Raw genomic sequence first — 10,160 nt, 5'->3', positions numbered from 1 at the left:
AATTTGGGGCTGACTGGAAAGCTGTGACTCTTGTGGAGTCAGTGAGCCCCTTGTATTCATGTGTGTGCCATGTGTTTACACTCTTGCCTCATAATAGGCATATCATTGCAGTAATTTCACTGTATAAGGTGAGCTGTTTTTGATATTTTATACAGGTGAATCGAATCGAATGCCTGCTATTGACGACGCAATAAAACATCCATCGGTTAAAAGTAATCAATACTCTGAGTAGTTTTTGAGAAGAGTACTTTGTACTTTTACTTAAGTATTTTTTAAACACCAGTACTTTTACTTGTAATTGAGTACAATTTAAGCAATGTAACAGTACTTGTACTTGAGTACAAATTTTCAGTACTCTTTCCACCTCTGTTTGAACGCCGTGTGGTGGTCATTTTTGATTAAAGGCCGACGTCTCAGCGACGTCTTGGCAATGAGCAAACGCTCTCCCTGCTACGTCTTAACGATCTAAACTTGATACATCGGGCTGACGTCGGCCAGATGTATGTGTGCTATCTGGTATCTACTACTATCTCTACTATCTGGGAAGGTTCATATTTTCAGAGGAAAAAAATACAAGACAACAGCTTTCATTAAGGCTCAGTCAGATACAATCAGGGCTTCACATCTGTACAAATGTTATTTTAAGAATCCTCACATCCCACTGACCACAAGTCTCTGTGTTGCTAAACACTTCAATAAACAAAACAGTCCAGTGTTAATATAGACTCTGTATAGTTTATGATGAATGTATTTAGTCTTTGATGACTAAACTTCGTGCTGGGGGTGGGTGTCCCACATTGTCCCTCACAAACCTACTCCTTGTCCCACATTTGGTTTATTGGGACCTGGTCACCCTATCAGTAGGACCCGATAAGTATAAAAACTTATCCACAATAATTAAGTCCCAGTGTCCTCAAATGATATGATAATAAAGTCCCAATGTCCTCAAACAAGACAACGGTAAAATAAACAAGTTTCAACCATAAAATGTGATCAGATTTTGAGCCTTGTCCAGAGATCAGCTGCATGGCAGAGATGGCTGCCATCTTGTTTTTACATGGATTAGTGTATTATGCTCTTACTACCACTAGATGGCACCAAAAAAGTGTCCACAAATGAGTACAACAGGTCTAAGTTAAGTAGAATGAATAGAAGTGCAAGGTCCAGTAAACCCAAAATGTGATGTCCTCATATGAGGACACAGGGTCTCGGGAGGATATAAAGCTTTAACTTAAAAGAGTACAATGATTGTAAGAAACAAAACATTTACTGAGAACCAGCCTTCTTAGGTTAAGGGGAAACTTGTTGGTAGCAATAAAACCAATTTTCATTCAGATATCCTGAAAGGAGAATTAGAGGGAAAGTGGCTATGGCACTTGTTCCCTCACTAAAATTTAGCCTAAGTTTTCAGTGTTATTTAACCCTCTTCCCAACAAGCAAGGACAATGGCAGTAATGGCACAAACAGACAGTAATTTCAGCTGTATCAGGGGGGACATGTCACCATCCCCACTTGGGAGAGCCACTGATTGTTTGGAGCACTTTTTATCATGCAATTAATAGAATTTCATCTGAGAAAGAATAATTTATTTTGTCTCAATAAACTTGACAGTGCATCATTTTATTGCCTAAACATATGTTATTATGTTATTATCTTAATGCTATATATCGAACAATACATTGATTTTCAATTAGTCTGAGTGATAACTTGTCAACCGCAGAATTTAAGCACAAATATAATTACATACTTCACGAAAAGAAAATTGTCTCCAAAATATACTTAGCGTACTTGTGTTGAGAATGTCCCATTTATTTCCTCCACGAAAGACATGCATTTGTGAAACACTTGTGACACTAGCATTTGCACCCAGACCCTCTAATTATGGCTTGATCAATGAAAACATCCTGTTTCAGTCAATAGATGAGACAGAGAAAAAAGCAGCATAATTACACTCCGTTTTCATGTGCTTCTTTCCCCATTCTGTGTAGTCATCAAAGCAGCGAGATTGTTTTGTAGCCTCTCAGCCGGATTTGGGATTCAGATTAATAGAACCTCTTGGCTCTCGTGTCCTCATGGCTCAGTTTTGGGCATAATTTGGTTTTCTTTTACCCCTTCATCCTTCCTTGGTCCCCTTTGGTGCCTTTCAGACCCACACTGCTCTCATTTCCTCTCAAGCCAACCATATTTCATCAGCTGTTTCTCTTTTATTAAGAGACTCTTCTCTCCTCTCGCCTTCTCTTCCATCTATTTATATATCAAGCCCAGCAGCTTTAGATAAATTACTTCTGTGTTCTCTCACCCGCTTTGACAAATGCAGGTGCCAGACTCGAAACCTGAGACATTACACCTGTGCAATTACGCAAAAAGATCCAGAATAACACTGATAGATGAGTGCGGTCTCCATTGTCCTGCACAGCTTTAGTTTCCCATGTCAGACTTTGTCATATCCATTATTTCCAACTATCATGCCATCGTTCTCAGGGGGGTTTAACACAAGTTATAGTTGAACCTGCCACTCATGGCTGTAGTTTGAATATTGAGACATGAGGTAGCTTGGTGAATAATAGCACACAGTTTATTATTTATTATTATTGGGAAGCACTTTTGGAAAATGTACACAGGGTTGCTACTTGCTCCTGTGAAGCTGCAGCAGTTGGGCCATGATAATTGGTCATATTTCCCAAACCTTCACACTATTTATACACATATTATAGAAGAGGTACAGAAAAAGTATGTTTGACTGACTGACTGGAAGAAAAACATGAACAATCTTAAAATGTTCCTAAATGCTTGTGTGCCTTTTTTTCCTATGTACGCTATCTGATAATATTTTTAGAGACCTGAAGTCATGACATCACTTCCTGTCTAGCCTGCATCCACTACAGCAGTTTAGTTATTAGAAATTGAAACCTTCACGATTTTGCAACTCAGCTCGTCAAATCACCAGCGGCTGGTTTTAGAACATAAGGTTGGTCAGCTGTTTCTACAGCCAATCGGATTGTAGTAAAGTCCAATGGTTGAGTCAAAATGACCGCAGACTGCGTGTTTGCCTGCTGTGGTGCTGGGCCTTTTGTTTCTGTCTTCATGGTCTGCTGGTGTCTGATGGTGGGTCGCTGCTGCTTGCTGTATGTGCCATACACACACTTTCTCATTGACTAACTAATTGGCACTACTTACATATATTATTGTGGTCTATTTTATGATAAATACAGTGCATCTGATGCTCATTTTGTTTTTTATTTTTTTACCCTTCCATCACCACTACAAATGTAACTGTAGCCAGTATTACACTATCACTATCCTCATTTATATTATATTATTTATATTCAGCCACGAAATAAGCCTGAAAATCTCAAAAATCACAATGGCAAAACAGAGAGTTGTTGCATAGGGATGATACACCATCTCATCAAGTTGCATTGGTATGAAGCGGCAGGTTTCTAGAACGTTGCAGAACATGCATTGGACGTGCATTGGAAGTAGTTGCCTGTTTCAACTCGTCTCGTCACAAATCATTGGTCTGAACTGTCTGTGTTTTTAGGATTATTACAAATGTCAGTGGAATTTTGAACAAGGTTTTTTTTACTTCTGGAAAAGACCCCAAAAGGTCTGAATTCTCTTCAGCTCTCCAAAATGAAGTGGATGCTTTAACCAGAAACTAAATTAAAAAAAGAATTAAAGAGCAACTTAACATAATCTCATCCTTACCAGTTTTCATACTGTCCCCACTGCTAATGGTCAGTGTTTCCAGCTATTTTAAATTGAAAGTACCTAAAGCCTGCTCAAAAAGTTGCATGTTGTTAGATTACGCCATGAGCTACTAAGCTTATTTGTGATATAATTGCACAACTATTTACAGTAAGGCCTATATGAATCTCTAAAAAAGATGTAGTAGCAAATTAAAAGACATTATTTGAATATATAGAGTAGAAAAAAAATGTAGGAAAGCACTGTTTTAAAAATACGTACAATGTAACTTTGAAATGAAGGAGCTAGGCAGGAATGTGCAAAATATTTTAGAGGATGTACAAAGTTTCACAGTGTTAAGAAGACAGGAGAAATAGAAAATGCAAAGTACAGACATAGCAGTCTAAAATGATGTGTGCTAATGAAGATAATGACAACTTTATAATCCCACCGGGGGCAATTTGTTTAAACAGCTTGCCTTGCCCACATACAGTAACATCTAGATACATAAATGTGCCAAGAAGTTCAGTGGAATGAGGGAATCTATAAATAATAATTTAAAAAAAGTTATTAGACTGATTATAAAAAGCGGCAGCCTGTCAATCAGAGAAGGTGTTTGCAGCCAATCACTTTCTCTGATTGATACACCTCAGTCTGTCCTTGTCAGGCACTAGCATACCAGTTGGTAAAGTAGGAGTTGAGGATGCACTTAATAATGGCAGGGTAAGTGTATGGTTAACTGTACCATCAATGCCTTTGGCAGGTTCAGCTTCTTCAGCTGCCACAGGAAGTACCTCTGCTGTGCTTTATTGAGGTCCAGGTGATGATGGAGACCAGGAAGTGGCAGAACTCCATGTGTTGACAGGGAAGTCACTCAGGGTGATGGTGGGTGGCAAATCCACAACCATCTCCACTGATTTTAGGGCATTAATAAGTTGCTTTGTCCACACCTGGTCATCAGATGGTTAATGGTCCACCTGGTGAACAAGCGCAATGAGGGTGGTGTCATCTGCAAACTTCAGGAGCATTCAGGATTGCTAGAGGTGGCAGACTGCTTTGGATGGAAAATGCATGATGTTGACTTTGTTATGCTGTAACAGATGCTGTCAGTGATTCAGTTTGTTTTCATGTTCTCCTGCAGCTGATAAATAGTTTTAATTATTAAATCTAGGCTTGACACAGTTTCCTCTCAGTGAGGCTTTGCTTATATAGGCTACATTATAATATTGTGAATTCAGGCAACTGGCATATTTTGCCAATGAACAGCAGGGGTGATCAGTGCTACCTTCTTCTGAGACACTATTGGAATTAGGTCATTACCTCTCACTATAACTTACTGATATAGTGTGAACAGTGTGAACACTGCCATGAATTGACATTACTCACTGGAATTCAAGGAGGAGGTAACACAAGCATGAAAGTGGAATTGATCTTCAGATTTCTCAGAAAGCAAATAACTGCATATCTCAAAACTATTGCTTCAACATTCTAAGATCTAGTGTTCCATATGTATGTTTGTGGATGTACTTCTGTTTGTTTTGTTTTCCAGCAGGCCACATAATTTCTTTTCTTAACGTCGTGCCAATGTATTGTCTGCCCAATGACTGTGTGTGCATTTTTGATTGTTTCCATCCATTGAGGGTTTTTTTTTTCCCTTACATGAATTCAGTCTGCATGAATTTATATCTCTTCTACAAAGAATGGAGAAAGCGTGTGGTGATGTAGCAACTGAAGCATATCCGGGCTGGATTAGTCATGCCCTACAATTCTTTGCCTGTTGCTTCAGCGTTGATGTTTTGATAAGGTCTTGCACCCAGACAAAAAACAAATGTCATGACGGAATGTAATTTCATTTTGCTTAACAGCACAAGCATAAAGCCTATTGTATGTAGCTAATTTTTGTTTAGTGTGCTGTATAAAACCATATACAAATATAACAGTGTGCTGATACAAAAAACATAATTTGATATATTTCATTGAATATCATGAAAAAGCACTTTCTCCCTCAGTGTTGCTTAACTGTCAAGTCCTACACTTCACTGCCAAGGAGGGCCATGTGGCACTACTACTTTTAATGCATGCTGGATCCCTACACAGTTCTTTTGTTTGTGCTACTTTAAAAAAGCTGCAAGGTATAGTTATTCTTATAGTAATTCTTAAGTATGCATGCCAGTGTTGTTGCACAAGAAAGGCATGCTAAGGTAGAAAAAGAATTGTTGTGTATTGGTCATGATGAATTTGAACAACTATCTGAATAACTAATAACGGTCAAACCTACACATAATTACACATGTAGATCTTGTCAAACCACAGAGAACCCATCTATCCAACAAAACAAAAAAACAAGCAGTACAAAGTGCCAACTTCAGACAAACTTCCTTTCCTCATACGAATAGCTTCTCTCAGCCAGCCCTTCAGGATAACATTTGCTTTTGACCCTCGGGTGAGAGCTAGATGGGGTGCTGACACTTCAACAAAAGCTAACCAGCTGAATAGGCTACTGATTATATCGGCTGCGATCAGTCAGACAAAAGCTGCGACTATAAATGAGGTGCAACACTCCAGACAGGTACGTAACTGTGGCCTTTTGACGAATTTATAGGCTATTCATTCTGGACCCTATATGTTGCGCAAACGATAGAGAGATATCTCAATGCATTGTGAGGATGTCAGTGACATTTTACAAGAATGTGCTTTTCCACTGCCATACTTCTGTCATCCTAGGATTTCTCTTATACCAGGTACAGAGATGGGTACTAAACATTATAGCTGTCTGAAAAGTATGCCAGTGACGTAAGTATTGTGCACAATAATTGCTACAATGTAAAACAACATGAAAAATATAAAGATTTTAGGCCAAGTTTTCAGGGTAATTTAGTAAGAATCTTTTTTGAAACTTTTAAAAATAGTTTTTCAGGATTTTAGTGTTTACGGATATGCCAACATCTGACAGCAAGTAGATTTTTATTAATATACAAATCACAGAGTATGGAGCCCTGAAACAGACAAAATGTAGTAACATTATTAGTGATAAAAGAAATACCTTTCACCTTTAATCTCATGGAAGGTTAAAGCATCTCACTACAATTATTTACATAGAAATCTGATTTAGTGATGTATTCACTTCTAATTTTGTCTTGTCTGACAACCTTTACCCTGAGCAGCAACCTCCTCGGGTGAAAAATAACGCAACACCAAAGTGCCAAAAACTTTAGTTCTCTGAATGGCCACTGGAGGCTGACTTTGAAAACCAGGCTGTCCTCAAAGAGCCCCATGTTAAAATGCCCAACTTTACAACAAAAAATAACATGTTTACAACCTGGTGCAAAAACTGGTTTTGGTCTCTATAGCTAATTTCCCCCTTCATGACAAATGTACAAGGAGGGATTTTTACATAATTAACCTGTTCACATTTCATTAAGGCTTCAAGTTATGCATTATTAAGGAAGGGCCGTTCTGAGTGCCCAATGGTGTCCTTGGCTTCTGAGTCAGATCCAACCCTCGCTCCTATTCAGTGTCAGCCTTTTGTCCAAATATGGTCACTTCTGGCTCCAAAAAACAAGATGGTGACGGCAGTAATGCTGATTCTAAGGTCTCAAACATGAGTCCACAAACATTGGGTGATGTCATGGTAGCTACATCTAGTATTTTTACAGTCTATGATTTTACTTCATTTAGTCAGTTTTGGGGCTCCATGCTCTGTATTGTTAAAATAGACTTGCTGTTACCAACATTGTGACCCAGGTGTTGCTAAATTCATGAAAGAAATCTTAAGGATTGTACTGTATCTTTAAACAACTGAGATATGTAGTGAGATCAGTTCTCGCAAGATAAAATGTTTTGTTCAGTTGGATTTTTTTTTGTCCATTTTCAAAAACTAAATAATTATATGGACATTCAGTTTGTAAAATGTACCAATGTTCATTAAAAATCAAAGAATGCAAAACAGTATTCACTATCAATTACATTTTACTGTGTGTGGTAACTTACAGTACTGTTTATGTAAACAGCTGGACTGTGAAGCTTTGTCCATTTACAGCTCTAAGTTTATGCTCATATTCCTCCCACATTGTTATCTCGTTAGTCTACTACTGAAGATTACAAAAAAACTTTTACACACTCAGCTGATGGGAAGGTTACACAGTTCTCTGTGGTATGGTAGACATACTTACCAGTACTTTTTTCAACTAGTTGTCAATATTTAGTATCACTGAATACATCTTATACTCTAAATAGACAGTTGGGTGATTACTTCTTTATATAAACCTGCAGTTCCTTGTATGGCCACTTGACTCTGGCTTCAAAAACTAGTCAATCCTTTATGGATCCCCATGTTAAAATATCCATCTTTACAGCAGAAATAAACATGTTTACAGACTGGTATAATAAATGTTTATGTCTCTTTAGTTAATTTTCCAGCTCATGACATCTCTACAGGGGTGAATTTTTATGTAAAATGCAAAATGTAGGTTGGGGCGGCACGGTGGTGTGGTGGCTAGCTCGCCTCACAGCAAGAGGGATCCTGCTTCAATCCCAGGAGCGAGCCTTTCTGTGCGGAGTTTGCATGTTCTACCCGTGTCAGCGTGGGTTTTTCTCCTGGTTCTCCGGCTTCCTCCCACATTCCAAAGGCAGGTTGGGGATAAAAAAATTGGTGACTCTAAAATTGCCCGTAGGTGTGAATGGTTGTCTGTGTCTATGTGTCAGCCCTGCGATAGTCTGGCTGTCCAGGGTGTGCCCTGCCTCTCACCCAGTGTCAGCTGGGATAGGCTCCAGCACCCCCGCGACCCTCAAGAGGATAAGCGGTTATGAAGATGGATGGATGGAAAATGTAGGTCGTGGCCACTTGGAGTGACAGGTGGGTGCTGTGAGTTGACTAGTCGCTGTCACATCGACAGTGTTGGTTAGGTAAAGTAAACATGGCGTAACCCCAGATTCACAGAATGTAGGTGTAGCCCCTATTTCAGTGTGTTTTCTGTTTGTGGAAATTAGTTTAAGGATTTTACTCACATTATAAAGTCATTTTCAGCGTTGGTTGTGCTAAAAGCCCAGTTGGACATTTAGTTTTTTCGGTAAGTGTATTTTGTTTTAATGATTTTAAAGAGGCAACAGATAGGATTCGTTTTTTTTTTTTAGCTTGGCGCCACCTAGCTTCAGCAGTGTTGCTCGCACTGTCGCAACGACCAAATTGACCATGGGGATCAGAGATAATCAATAAAATGTAGGCTGTAAAGCCACCAGTATACCTCTATGTATATGTAGAATGAGAAGGTGTGTGGACACTCTACTAAATAAATGAGAGAGACCGAGCAGCAATTATTAGATTTATCTGAAGAAAAAACAAATCGTAATGCAAATAATTATAGCAGAATGCACAGTACCAGTACAAACAACTCACAGTAAATGATACCAATATGTACAGCATCAGTACAAACAACAGTAGACACGTAAGGGATAATGCATAGTGAGCCGGTGACTGTTGAAAAATAACTCCCGACAGGCGAATGCAACCCCGACGCGCATCGGAGGTATTTTTTCAACAGTCACCGGCTCACTATACATTATCCCGCTTATAACATGGTTTACTACTAAAAGATTCAAATGTTAAAACTGGCCTCAATATTATTAAACTGCTGGCAGAGTGTATTGACAGAGGAGAGGCGTTCACCAGACAAACGGGAGCGGAAGACAGGATTTTACTCCATTTCTCCCGGTCGGAGAGGCTGGGTGCCCAGTAGCTGCTGCGGTGGCGGTGGGGGTTATCACTGTCCGAGGGCTGCCGTAGAATGGCAACGAGGATGTCAGCTGACCAACACTCGCTACCCAGTCCCTGGTTGCGGCGATTTGCGATGCTGGCCAGCTAGGAATGAACTAGCAGCCAGTACAGTACAGTCCTCTCTCATCTAGCTAACATTTAGCCGTGTTACTTACTGATCCATTAGAAAGAAAGCTAGCTGGATGTCGGTTTTGAAGCCTCTTTGGTCACGGAGCTCCCTCCATCTCTTGAACGCCTGACTGAGGTTTACTCTTGTTTTTCCACTTCTTTTATCACTCTCCTTTTTGTGCATCCTCGCCTCCTTAGACAGATTAGCTCATTTTCTTTTGGGAGGCCGTTTTTCACTTATCTCCAAACTTTATCCGTCTGCCATTGTGCTCGTGACTCAACTATCTCATGCCCCGGCCAGTTCCTCATAAGGACCGGCTCCAGTCCCTGATTGGCTGACCGACCAGTTTGGCAATACATGACGCATTTCCTGCCGTAAAGCAGATTTTTTCTGCAAAAATTCATCCCCGGTGGCAGAAGCTTATTGCATAGATTGCAAAGCCATTAAGTAACCTATGTAAACGCTGATAGTCTGATTTTACTGTGTATACCCACAACCCACATTATTTTCATAATGATATACAGTGGTGTGAAAAAGTGTTTGCCCCCTTCCTGATTTCTTACTTTTTTGCATGTTTTCCGCACTTAAATG

Source organism: Epinephelus moara, chromosome 13 (genome assembly GCF_006386435.1).
Source record: "Epinephelus moara isolate mb chromosome 13, YSFRI_EMoa_1.0, whole genome shotgun sequence".
In the NCBI taxonomy this organism is placed as follows: Eukaryota; Metazoa; Chordata; class Actinopteri; order Perciformes; family Serranidae; genus Epinephelus; species Epinephelus moara.
Note: the sequence above shows the minus strand (reverse complement) of the source record.